Source organism: Ursus americanus, chromosome 26 (genome assembly GCF_024610735.1).
Source record: "Ursus americanus isolate L20-20 chromosome 26, mUrsAme1.1.p, whole genome shotgun sequence".
Classification (NCBI taxonomy): domain Eukaryota; kingdom Metazoa; phylum Chordata; class Mammalia; order Carnivora; family Ursidae; genus Ursus; species Ursus americanus.
In genome coordinates this window covers 10,509,024-10,522,284 of record NC_142152.1, presented here as the reverse complement: position 1 = coordinate 10,522,284, position 13,261 = coordinate 10,509,024, and the positions used below count along the sequence as shown (strand labels likewise).

At 39.4% G+C, this 13,261-nt stretch overlaps 1 long non-coding RNA gene across 1 annotated transcript in view; it reads right to left on the bottom strand.

Annotated features, from left to right (window-relative positions):
- LOC123800639 (uncharacterized) overlaps nucleotides 1-13,261 on the bottom strand; it is a 49,074-nt gene that overhangs the window by 32,264 nt on the left and 3,549 nt on the right. The window lies entirely within an intron of this gene.

The window sequence follows — 13,261 nt, the reverse complement described above, 5'->3', positions numbered from 1 at the left end:
TTTTTAATTAATTATTTTTAAAATTTTATTTGAGGGGTGCCTGGGTGGCTCAGCCGTTAAGTGTCTGCCTTCGGCTCAGGTCATGATCCCAGGGTTCTGGGATCAAGCCCTGCATTGGGCTCCCTGCTCAGCGGGAAGCCTGCTTCTCGCTATCACACTCCCCTTGCTTGTGTTCACTCTCTCGAGTCTCTCTCTGTCAAATAAATAAATAAAATCTTAAAAATTTTTTTTTTATTTGAGAGAGAGCGAGCACGCATGTGCACAAGTGGGGGGAGGGGCAGTGGGCAGAGGGCGAGGGAGAAGCAGACTCCTTGCTGAGCAGGGAGCCCAACAAGGCACAGGGTTCGATCCCAGGACCCTAAGATCATGACCTAAGCTGAAGGCAGACAGACACTTAACTGACTGAGCCACGTAGGCACCCCGATTTTGCTTTTATTACTGATCTTTTCAATTTTTGTCTTCTTTGTGTGACTGTTTAAAAATTGTATGCTTACTGTCTTAGGCCAGTTTCTTAAGAAGCAGAGTCTGAGATGAGGATTCCAGTGAGTTTTTTTTGAGAGAGTGATGTTAAGAACCCTGTAAGGCAGTGAGGAAAACAGAACAGGGTAGGAGAAAGGGCTAGCCAAAGATGTGGGTTCCAGTTGAAGTTTATCCTCAGTCTGATCCCACAAGGAGCTCTGGAGTATGTATGTTGCCGGGAAGTCATCTCACTTTGAGGACAGGAGGGAAGCCTTACATTCAGTTATCAGCTTCAGGTTGCCTGGGGTGTGGGTGGGAGTGGGGTGGTAGTGTCTAACCTCTCTGATTAGGTAGCCCCCTTCATTTCAGGGAATTCTCCCAGGCAAAAGGGTACAACTATGAACTGTTAGCCAAGAATCGACAGCATATGGGGAATGGGTGCAATGACCAGGAAAGAGGATCTTGGCAAGGCACCAATACCTCTTTTGTGAAGTTAGTGTAGTTAACACTAGATATTATAATTGGTTAATCTTTTTCTTTACCATTGTGCAATGCATCGCAATGTGCTAAAAAGGAGCAAACACAGAAGAATGACACCTGAACTCTTGCTCTTGCTCCTGGATACCCACCACCTTATGTGACCATGTGACCTTCAGACTGAGTAAAGATGCAAGTGGCATTCCATATATTAAATATTAGTAAAAATTAATTTCCTGTTTGTAGGTAAAAAATAAAATTAAATATAATTTCTAATATTTTATTCCCGAACCTCAGTGAGTTACCCTGCAAACTCCAGCTTGGAGATCACTACACCAGTCAGCAATACCCACAAAACACAGGCCTATAAAACATGTCAAATAGAAAAGGCCGGTCTCCCATATCCTTTCGCTTCCCCTTTCAGTGTATTCCTTATATGGACACCCTGCCCCATATTTGCCTGTCTTCTACAATGTATCTTCAGGCTTGCCAGAATCTCCCATTTCCAGCACTGCCTTCCTAAGTAAAATTTCTACAAATCAGTAAAACCAATGTTCCAATAGAAAAATAAGCAAGAAATAGCTAACTCATTGAAATGAAAAACACCTAGTAGAAATGTCAATCAAAACTGTAATGCAATAGCACTTTTTCACTTTTTTAAAATAATTATTTTTTTAAAGATTTTATTTATTTATTTGAGAGAGAGAGAGAGAGAGAGTACACAGAGGCAGAGGGAGATGCAGACTCCCCACTGAGCAGGGAGCCCAGTGTGGGACTCAATCCCAGGACCCAGGGATCATGCATGACCTGAGCCAAAGGCAAACACTTAACCGACTAAGCCACCAGCACTTTTTCACTTATTGGATGACAAAGCTAAAATAATTTCATAATACATTGGGATATATAAGTTTGGAGAAATAAATTTTTCATGGTGGTCAAGTTTGGCAGTAGCTGTCAAAATGTAAAATGCACATCTCTTCGGCCCAACAATTCGGTTTCTAATAATTTATGCAAAAGATATATTTGTATATGTGCATAAAGATGCATGAGCAAGGGTATTTACAGCATTGTAATAAAAGAAAACAATTACGCCATATCCACAATAAGCGGAATTATAAAATAATGTATGTTTTGTATGCATATATGAACAAATCTATAAGGTATATTGTTAACTGGCCATTGTATGTCACATGCTGATATAGGCATGTAATATTTCTGGTGGGAAAGACAAAAAATTGGTATGTTGGTTGCCTCCTGCATGAGAATCTGGGTGGTTGGGATAGGGGTTGAAGGGCAGCTTTCTTTTCATGTGTATCTTTGTTTAGGGGTATATAATTTTTTTATATCCAACAAGTTCCACTCCCGTTCTGTTAGCCTCACTGGTGTTGGGAATGGGGGTAGTCACCTAAAAATGGATCCTAACTGGAAGGTTAAATAATTGATTACCGTCTAGAAAAAGGATTCTGAAAATATGGACTGAGGACCCCTGAGGATCTCCAAGACCCATTCAAGGAGTCTGAGAATTCCTCCTTTTTCCTACCCCATATGTGTATGAGGCCAGATTTTCTTCAAATATTCAAACCAAAGAACATGTCACAACTGAATGAATGGCAGAGGCACCTATTAGAATCCAGGTGTCTTACATGTGCCAGACTTTAAGGAGATTTGCAAATATGTAAAACAGAGCAACTCTCTTATTACCTATTTTTAAATATATTTTTCATAAAATGTTACTTATGTTAACATGTAATGGGTTTAATATTGTTACTTAAAAATAGGTAAATATTTAAAATTTTTATTTTAATTTCAAATATGTAACTATCTACAGACTTGTAAACAAAAGCTCTTTGGGGTCCTGAATAATTTTTTAGACTGTAGAGGGGTCCTGAGAACAAAAAATTTGAGAATTACTGATCTAAAATGCTCTCTTCCTGGGACACCCAGGTGGCTCAGTCGGTTAGACATCTGCCTTTCTGCTCAGGTCATGATCCCAGGGTCCTGGGATCAAGCCCTGCATCAGGCTCTCAGCTCAGCAGGGAGCCTACTTCTCCCTCTCCCCCCTGCTTGTGCTCTCTCTCTTTCAAATATAATAAATAAAATAAAATACTCTCTTGATTCATCTTCTCTCTCTCTCTCTCCTGGCATTATTAGCATGTTTCTTCCTGTACATGGAGATCCGTGTACCTATATTACTGCCTCTACTTGAAGAGACAGGACTCTTTGTATTCATCACAGTACTCAGCAATGCTCTGCGTGTAATAGAAGCTCAAGAAGAATTTTTTTCTGGTAAGTATTTGCTGAATCCAGAAAATGAATTTTGCTCTCCCAGTTTTCTCCTAAATCTGCTCTCCTTTTCAAATTTATCTTTGCTTGACTCGGCTGCTCCTTATAGGTAGCCACTGACTCATCTCTGATTTTTCTTTCACTGCTAAAACTCAGATGCATGCTTTTCACTTAGCTCCATACCAACCGTGGTGAGTCATCAGGTGTGGAGAGTGTGGGAGGGAGTCTTGCATTCCTGCTGACTCACCCACTAACCTTCCTTAAGTATTGGTATTGTCACATTATTTTTGCTTAAGAGCCTACCGAGTCCCTGTTTACCATCTCAGGTCTAAATACCTCTGTCTCTGTTCATGCTCACAACTTTATCCCACGTACTAACCTTATCTCGCACTAACACAACACACACCCTCTCTGTAAGCAAGCTGATTGCCTCACTGGCTCCCACAGACTCTTTCTCAATGATGGACTTTTTGCACTGGCCACTCCCATCACCTGACTAGATGTGATCCATCCTTACACCAGTTCAGGTCCCACAGTCTCCATTAAATCTGCTTTTCTTTCTTCTTGTATCATCATAGCAAACAGGTGCCTGGCAGCTGTCAAGCTCTGAACTAGACATCAGTGATAAAAAGTAGAATCAAACACAATCCTTGTCCTCCTCAGGAATGTATCCAGTAGGGGAGACTGACGTGACCATAATAAACACTATGTTCCAAGCATTTAAAATGAATTATCTCACATAATACTTAAAAAACAACCCTATTCTATCAGCGGTCTTACTTTCCATCTAAGAAATGAAGCACCTGGACACTAAGCAGATATGTAGCCTGCTCTGTCATGTATCTAGAAGTGCCAGAGTCTTCTCCACTCCACAGCTGGAGTTCTTAATGATCTTATAATGCTTGCTGAGTAAAAAAAGAATCAGAGCACAATGGACAAAGTGATTGGTGAGCAAGAAAGAAAAGCCTTTGTTTCTGGGAGGAAGGAGAGGATAGGACCAGTAAGAGAAAGTTTCATGTTGTCCTTTTGGATGGCCACAAAAAAATCCAAACACACAAATCACCATTATCAAGGGCATGGAGCTGTGAGTAAGAGACAAACCTGGGCAACATGTTGCTCTTTCTTTTGGATTCCCACAGAATAAACCATTGCCCATACTTTTAGTTAATCATCAGATGCATGGAAGTGCTTATTTTTTATGCATCTGTTTCTAACTTTAGACCATTCAGTGAGGATGGGGAAGGTGTCTTATTCATCCACTAGCTCACAGTAGGTGCTCAATCGATGTTCTGAAAGGAGTAAGTGATTGGAGTACAAATTTTGTGAGGCTGGGGAGAGAGGGCTGATAAATGAGATGAGAAGGCAGGAGGCAGCCTGATTTTAGAGAGCTGGCTGTGGAGATGTAAGGCTTATTTGCAGGCAAAGGGGAACAAGGAAACTAGAAAGGTATTTGTTAATACTACTTATTATTTTCTAAAGCAATAAAAGTCTATAGTTTAAGGGGCACCTGGCTGGCTCTGTCAGTAGAGCATGGGACTTTTTTAAGATTTTATTTACTTATTTGACAAAGAGAGAGAGCGAGAGAGCGAGCAAGTGAACAAGCAGGGGGAGCAGCAGAGGGAAAGCGAGAAGCAGGGTCCCCACTGAGCAGGGAGCCTGATGTGGGGCTCGATCCCAGGACCCTGAGATCATGACCTGAGCTGAAGGCAGATGCTTAACTGACTGAGCCACCCAGGTGCCCCAGCATGGGATTCTTGATCTCAGGGTTATGATTTCAAAGCCTCGTATTGGGCATAAGGCTTACTTAAAAAAAAAAAAAAAAAAAAGTATAGTTTTTTTGTTTTTTGTTTTTTAAAGTCCATAGTTTTAAAAAGACATAATACTAAAAGGCTCACAATTATAACAGTTCCGTGCTCCACTCCCAGTCCTATTTACCAGAAAACTATCCTAAACTCTTAGCTGTTTACCCAAATTTACAGCCATATTTTTAAACAATGCTCTTAAGGTTGTTTTTTTTTTTTTTTTAAGATTATTTATTTATTTATTTGATAGCGAGAGAGAGTGAGACACAGACAGTGAGGGGCAGAGGGAGAAGCAGGCTCTCTACTGAACAGGGAGCCCATGGGGGGCTCGATCCCGGGACTCCAGGATCATGACCTGAGCAGAAGGCAAATGCTTAACTGAGTGAGCCACCCAGGAGCCCCTAGAGGTTTATTTTAAAATTAATTTTAGATACTGACTTCCCCCCATGGTGGAGGAGGACTTCATTCTGCCAGGGTCTACCCCCCTCATTATCGTGGATGCTCTTTAGATCTTCTCTGTAGGCCTAGGATACTGACATTTTACAAAAACGTATCTTTTTTTTTTTTAAGATTTTATTTATTTATTTGACAGAGAGAGAGAGACAGCCAGAAAGAGAGGGAACACAAGCAGGGGGAGTGGGAGAGGAAGAAGCAGGCTCCCAGAGGAGGAGCCCAATGTGGGGCTCGATCCCAGGACTCTGGGATCACGCCCTGAGCCGAAGACAGACACTTAACAACTGAGCCACCCAGGCACCCCCACTCCTTTTTTTAAAATCAACACCGGGATTGAACTCCTGACCCTGAGATTAAGACCTGAGCTGAGATCAAGAGTTGGATGCTTAACTGACTGAGCCACCCAGGTGCCCCTACAGTAACATACCTTAGTTGTGTGTTCTCATTCATTCTTTGGGAGACATAATAAAGACTCATGTCCTTCTGTTCTAGGACACGTTTTTGAACTATTTCTTTGATAAATGCCTATCTTCCATTTTCTTTTCTTTTCTTTCTGTACCTCATATTAACTGAACCTTATGAATTCTTTAAATTTTTTTTTCTTCTGAAGATAAATACCATATGATTTTATTCATACATGGCATTTAAGAAACAAAACAAATGAACAATGGGAAAAAAGAGACAAACCAAAAAAACAGACTCTTAACTACAGAGAACAAACCGATGGTTACCAGAGGGAAGGTGGGTGGAGGGATGGGTGAAACAGGTGATGGGGATTAAGGAAAGCACTTGTGATGAGGATCAGCAGATGTATGGAATCAATGAATCACTGTATTGTACACCTGAAACTAATATAACACTGTATGTTAACTACACTGGAATTAAAATAAAAAATGGAAAATTTTTTCTTCTCTTTTCCATTTCTTTTTTATTCTACTTTTTTAAAAAAAGATTTATTTATTTATTTGAGAGAGAAAGAGTGAGTGAGGAGCGGGGGAAGTGGTAGAGGGAGAGGGAAAAGCAGACTCTTCACTGAGCAGGTAATCTGATATGGGGCTCCATCCCTTGACTCCAGGATCATGACCTGAGCTGAAGGTAGATGCTTAACCAACTGAGCCACCCAGGCACCCTTTTATTCTACTTTTGTGAGAATTTTTTCATTTCCAAGGGCTCTTTCTTGTTAAATAATAACATATTTGGTATATCTATATCTATATCTATCTATCTATCTAATATAGACCTACATGTTGTATATATATGTTTTACACACATAATATATATATCTATGTATAATGTATATTAAACTCTTTCTTGTAACTGATATGTGTAATTAGATATTATATAAAATTACATATATAATTACATGTAACATCATCTGTTATTCTTTTATGGATGCAAATTCTTTATGAGTATAATAGAAATTATTTTGGGTACCTGGGTGGCTCACTCAGTTGAGAGACCAATTCTTGATTTTGGCTCAGGTCATGATCTCAGGGTGGTGAGATGGAGCCCCACGTTGGGCTCCACGCTCAGCAGGAGTTTGCTCTAAGGATTCTCCTTCACCCTCTCCCTCTGCCCATCCCCCCTGCTCATGTTCACATTCTCTCTCTCTCTCCCTCCCTCTCTAATAAATCAGTCTTAAAAAAAAAAAAGAAAAATTATTTTAAAGTTTTCCCTACATTGACCCTATTTTCTCCAGGCTCTGTTTGGTTTTTGTTGGAGGTTTTCCTCCAATGTCTGGAATCTTTGGCTGTCTATTCATTTTTAGGGTTGAGGATCAATGGGATGGGGAAAGTGAACCGGGATTCCAATGGCAGACTTTTGGTGTTAGGTCTAATGCCATCTTGTGGATTTGGTACCTATAAGTACTGAGTCTCTGAGGGATTCTTCAGAGTTAACTGTCTTATTTTTCATTAATATTTCTGATTTTTGTTCCTTAAATTGTTAGTTCCTCCACCCTGCTAAATCAAGTATCACTCTTCCATTTAATTTCCATCTTCTATAAATCCATTAAAACCTCTTCTCTCTTGTTTGCTTGTTCCTTCTGGATTAATAACTTTTTTTCATTCCTTAACAATCTTTTTAGAAAATGGAAGGAGGGGCACATGGGTGGCTTAGGTGGTTAAGCGTCTGACTCTGATTCTCGATCTCTACTCAGGTCTTAATCTCAGGTTTGTGAGTTCAAGCCCCACACTTGGCTCCCGCTGGGCATGGAGCCTACTTAAAAAAAAAAAAAAAAGAAAGAAAATGGAAGGAACAGAGAGAAACTTGTGTTACTCTATGTTTTAAAACCAAAAAGTCCACTGAAGGTTTAAGTAAGGGAGTTAAGGATTTGCTCCATCTTTTTATAAGATAGACTTTATAGAGAAGAGGCTGATGGAGGAAGAAAATGGAGGCAAAGTTGGTTTAAAGCTATTGAAAGTCTGAGCAAACTATAATGAGGGACTAAGTTAGGATAGTAGCAGTGGGGAAAGCAAGGGTACATGAAAATGATGTGTTTTTTTTTCTTCCCAGGTACTATCAATGTGTGACTGAACAAAGAGGGTTGAGGTCAAAAATTATGTTAAGGCTTTTAGTGTGGTTGACTAGGACAGTGCAGCCAGTGAGAAAGGGAACACAGAAGGTGGAGAAAATCTTCCGTGGAACTTTGGTGACATTTATACTTCAAAGGTGGCAAAGGGACTGAAAAAGGACTTCAATGAAAGATAACTAAAGGACAGAGAGAGTTGTTTCACAAGATGGGGAGTTGACATTTTCAAATGGTATGTAGGTCCTCTCAGACAAAAAGAGAAAGCCCTTGGATTTGATGATTGATTTGTGACCTATGAGAGAAAGGTTTTCGTGGAAGCCTAGAAAGTAAAGCTATATCACAGCAGACTAAAGGATGAGGTGAGATGGAATGGAGGCAGTATAGAAAGCACTGTAGACAATGGAGTAAATCAGGGACGCCTGGCTGGCTCAGTCAGTAGAGCGTACGACTCTTGATCTTGGGGTTGTGAGTTCACCCCGTGTTAGGTGAAGAGATTACTTAAAAAAATAAATAAAAATAGGGGCGCCGGGGTGGCTCAGATGGTTAAACATCTGTAGCTCAGGTCATGATCTCCAGGTCCTGGGATCGAGCCCCGCATCAGGCTCCCAGCTCAGCGGGGAGCCTGCTTCTCCCTCTCTCTCTGCCTCTCCCCCTGCTTGTGCTTTCTCTGTCTCACTCTCTCAAATGAATAAATGAAATCTATAAATAAATAAATAAAAATAAAAAACCAAAATAGGTAGTCAGAGTCACAGGAAAAGTGTTTTATAGAATGGAAGAGACTTAAAAAAAAATATTTTATTTATTTATTTGACATCATGCGTCCGCACAAGCAGGGGGAGCATCAGGCAGAGAGAGAGGGAGAAGCAGGCTCTCTGCTGAGCAAGGAGCCCGATGAGGCGCTTGATCACAGGACCTTGGGATCATGACCTGAGTTGAAAGCAGACGCTTAACTGACCGAGCCACCCAGGCGCCCCAGAAGGGAAGAGACTTACACATTTGTAGGAAGAAGGAAAAGGTAGAACTGAGGAAAAGGTTGAAAATAAAGTGAGGATACAATTCATTCAAGGCCTCCAAGGACATGCAATTAAGTGCGTGGGCAGAGATCAACCTCAGAAAGAAGGGCACTCCTGAGCTTCCTAGAATCTCCTTCTAGCAACCTCTGCTCCCCTTTAAACACACACAGAAAACCAACCCCCATACAAGGCTTTTGTCTTGCACTAGGATTTGTTTCTCTCTCTTTCCCTATTCCACCAGTTCGATCCATAGGAAACAACGCGCTGTAACAAATATCCTAAAATATGAATTATTCAGTCCAGAACAACACAAAGGAGGCTTCATCAGAAGAGTGTAAGGTTGGCTTTGGCATTCCTAGTTCCTGTCCCACTGAATCTCTCCATCAGTGTGGGGTATAGAGATATCTCCCATGCTCTCTGGTCATCCAACAGACATAAAATATTCACGTGTGTGCGTGCACATACACAGACACCTCCCAAAGACACTATATTCAGAAAGGATAGCGTTAATATAGCATTTCTATCACTCCATCCTCTTAGCCTGCCCTATTTTTCTTCAAAGACCATGGCTGATTTTCAGTGGATATACATTAGCATGGCTACATCAATTGCTATAATATTAAAATATTCTACTTCTGTGCGGGAAAGCAAGTAGCTGCTGCCCCAGATCCTGAGGCATCCCCTGCTTTTGTTATCCTAGCATCTCCCACACTCTCCCATGATCCAGCAACGAAAGGCCTAACATCAGCCACAACAAGGCTAAAGCTGGCCCATGTTCAAACTTGGAGTGGGTGGGAGTGGGGAGGGGAAGTCACACACTAACACTTTATTGGGAAGTTCAACGTCAAGGAAGTTGGAGTGAGCAGGAAAGGGAAGTAAGGCAGGGAAGGAAGAGAGAAAACACAAGGGAATACAAGGGGATGTGAAACCATACCAAATATCACAAGCTGGCCATATCAGGGTTAAATATTTGAATATTCCACCCTGCATAGTACTTATAATTACCTGAAATTACATTATATACTTTTTGATATAAATTATAGATATTTGTCTGCCAACTAGAAAGTAAGCTATGTGAAGGCAGGGACTTTTTAAAATATTGTATCTTTAGGACCTAAAATATACCAGGCATATGGTATGTGAGCAATGATATTTGTTCAGTGAATGAATCATTTCACATTAAGAAGAAACATTTTCTAAATAAAACACATTTTATGTAAGTTCCTAGCCATAAGAGATGTAGTTATTGATATTATTTTTGCAGAGTGGTTTCCATTCCTCGTTTCTTAACCTCCAGTTTCCTAATCATGCCCAGAGGCCTCCTTGTGCATAAGATACGACCACAGTGGTGCCCATTTCATGTTAGAGTCATCTACCTCTAAGTCTGCCATCTGTCTACTCAAAGACACAGTAAAACTTTGAAATCCTTGCTTTTCCTTATCTTAGCTGATCAAAAAGGCAGGCAAGGCATCAATATGGAAAAGAGGGAGATTTGTTTTCTTCTGCCCAGAGCTTTCTCCCAGGGTGGGACACAAAGGTTATAATATATCCCACCTATACTTGGTATTTATGATTTGTATTTTTTTCCTTTTTTTTTTAAGTTTATTTTTCTTTTTTAACGTTTTTATTTAAATTCCAGTTAGGTAACATACAGTGTAATATTAGTTTCAGGTGCAGAATTTAGTGATTCACCACTTCCATGCAACACCCGTGCTCCTCACAAGTTCATTCCTTAATCTCCATCCCCTATATCCCCCATCCCCCACCCACTTCTCCTCATAACCATCAGTTTGTTCTCTATAGTTAGTGGTCTGTTTCTTGGGTTACCTTTCTCTCTAAACCCTTCACTTGTTTGTTCTGCTTCTTAAATTCCACATATGAGTGAAATCATATGATACTTATCTTTCTTTGACTTATTTTGCTTAGCATAATTATGATTTTGCTTTTGGAAAGAAACCGTTTTCTTTTCACTGATCAAGCTGTTCTAAGTAGTAGTCAAAAAAGTCCTTTGAAATGTAGTTTTTTTTAATGTGGAAAATTTATGGGAAAAATTATCACATGCTACAAGTTTCAGTGGGAAATGATTATCAAAAATAGTCACTTTAAAAAAAAGTAGGCACTTTGTAGTAAAAACCAACAACTATCAAGTATTGAGTTTCAAAATTTTAATTTAAAGGTGAGAAAATGCTAATTAATTACATTAATATATTCATGACTGAGACTTAATCTACTTAATGTTCCTTTTCTCTTCTAACATTTCACTTCATCAGCCTGAGGGCAATCATCTGTAATCATTTATAATCATCTAATTACAAACTTATTCAAGCTGCCGACTCTCACTGTGACTGTATTTTATCTCCTTTATCATTACCACATATTTTTAAAATGAAAGAAAACATGACTTTGTTGCAATGTGATATTATTATTGCTTAGATATTAAGATGCTGGCAATCATGATCAGATCTATCTTTATAACGTTTGGCACAATTTAGGATATTGTATTATCTGGCAAGGAAATTTATTTAACATAATGCTTAGAAAATTAAATCCAACCTTCTACTAAATACTCTTCTAGAGTAGAAGAGGAGAGAAAGCAAACAGGTAAATCCAATAAGTAAATCCAAAAAAAAATTAAGACAATAAGAACCACCATTGTTGTTTGACTATGAGGGGCTAAAAGTTCCGGAAACCCTACGAAAGAAAACAGAAGGCTTTCATATTTCTTTTATAGCTCAAATAGTTGTGTATTATATATCACATACATCAGTTGGAGATCACATGAAAAAAAATGCTAAGATTAATCATATAGTCTGTATTTCACATAAGTTCACATAAGTCTTTATTATTGGGCTCTACTTTGCCCATACTTGGATTTACCTCGTTTAAACTTTTGATGCCACTTCCCAGCTATTGTACATTCCTAGTGTTATAATCTAAAAAAAATTTTTTTTTCAAGGATCATTTTCAACAGTTAAAAGGCTGAGCAAACATCCTTTTTTGTTTTCTTTCCTATCATTTCTCAGAGTAAGTGGTATAAGCCATCAAAGGTCAGAACTTGAATGAATAATTCCTTGCCACAATGTGGCAAGCACTGTGCTGCGTGTTTTTAAGTTACGCCAATCTTCAGAAAACTCCTGAAAGGGAGTCAGTGTCACCTGATAAGTAATTTGAGATTTAGAGAGATTAAATAACTTGCTCAAACTCACACACCTAGTCTTGAGTAACAGTCCTTATTAAAATATCCGCCTATTGAGGTTATGTTTGGAGAAAAAAATCCGTATCATTTAGAGATACATACAAATGAAAGGATGTCTGGGATAGGAAATGTGACAGGAATGTGGGTGCAGGCATAGATATAAATAAGGTTAGCCATGTTACAGTTGGGTGACAGGGTCATATACCTAAGGGTTTGTGATACCATTTTTTCTACTTTTGTGTATGATAGAACTTTCCCAAACGGAACAGTTTTTAGAAGTTTAAGCAACCTGAAAAGTAAGATTAATATCAGTTGGACGCAAGGAGGAGAAAAAAGAGAGGATGTAAATGTGTAGTGGCATTCACCTTAGCAATTTAACAACTAACTCTTTTAGCTATGTCCATTTAGAGCTAATCTTGCCATAAGCTCTGAATCACTTCACATGCATGGGCAAATAGGCACGTTCACATCTTATTCAAGAAAAAAGTGAACTTGTTTCATACCAATTATTAAGATCCCGAGCTGTTTGTTTCAGTCCTAACTGTACTTCTCTGGGTAAAATGAACTATAATGCTAATTCTTAATTAGATATAAGACCCAAAGACAGTTTGTCAAATACTCTGGCCTTTTTCTGTTCTCCTCCTAACTCCTCTTAATGTGCTATTTTACTATTTGTTCATTCTTTTTAACCTCAAAGTGGCCGGAAGAGAACGTAGAGCTTAAACCATTCAATTCACTTTAAGCAGCTCGGTCAAGAGGTTTTCCGGCAGTAGGTGCTGTTTCTGATGAACTGTTTCAGCACTGGACCTGACTCTTCTACAACTTTTGTCAGTCTAAACTAAAAGGAGTAATAATAAAGTCCATCTTAAAACTGAGGTAAAATACCGCCATTGAAAAAAACTATGTCATGGGGACTGGTATAAACCAGCTGGCACCTGTCACAGGATGTCCTCACCACCACCTACCCTCTGGCTTCAATGGCCGTCTTGTTGACATTTTCCAAAAGCGTGAGAGCTGGGAGCTTGCCAGGAACTACCCCTAACATATT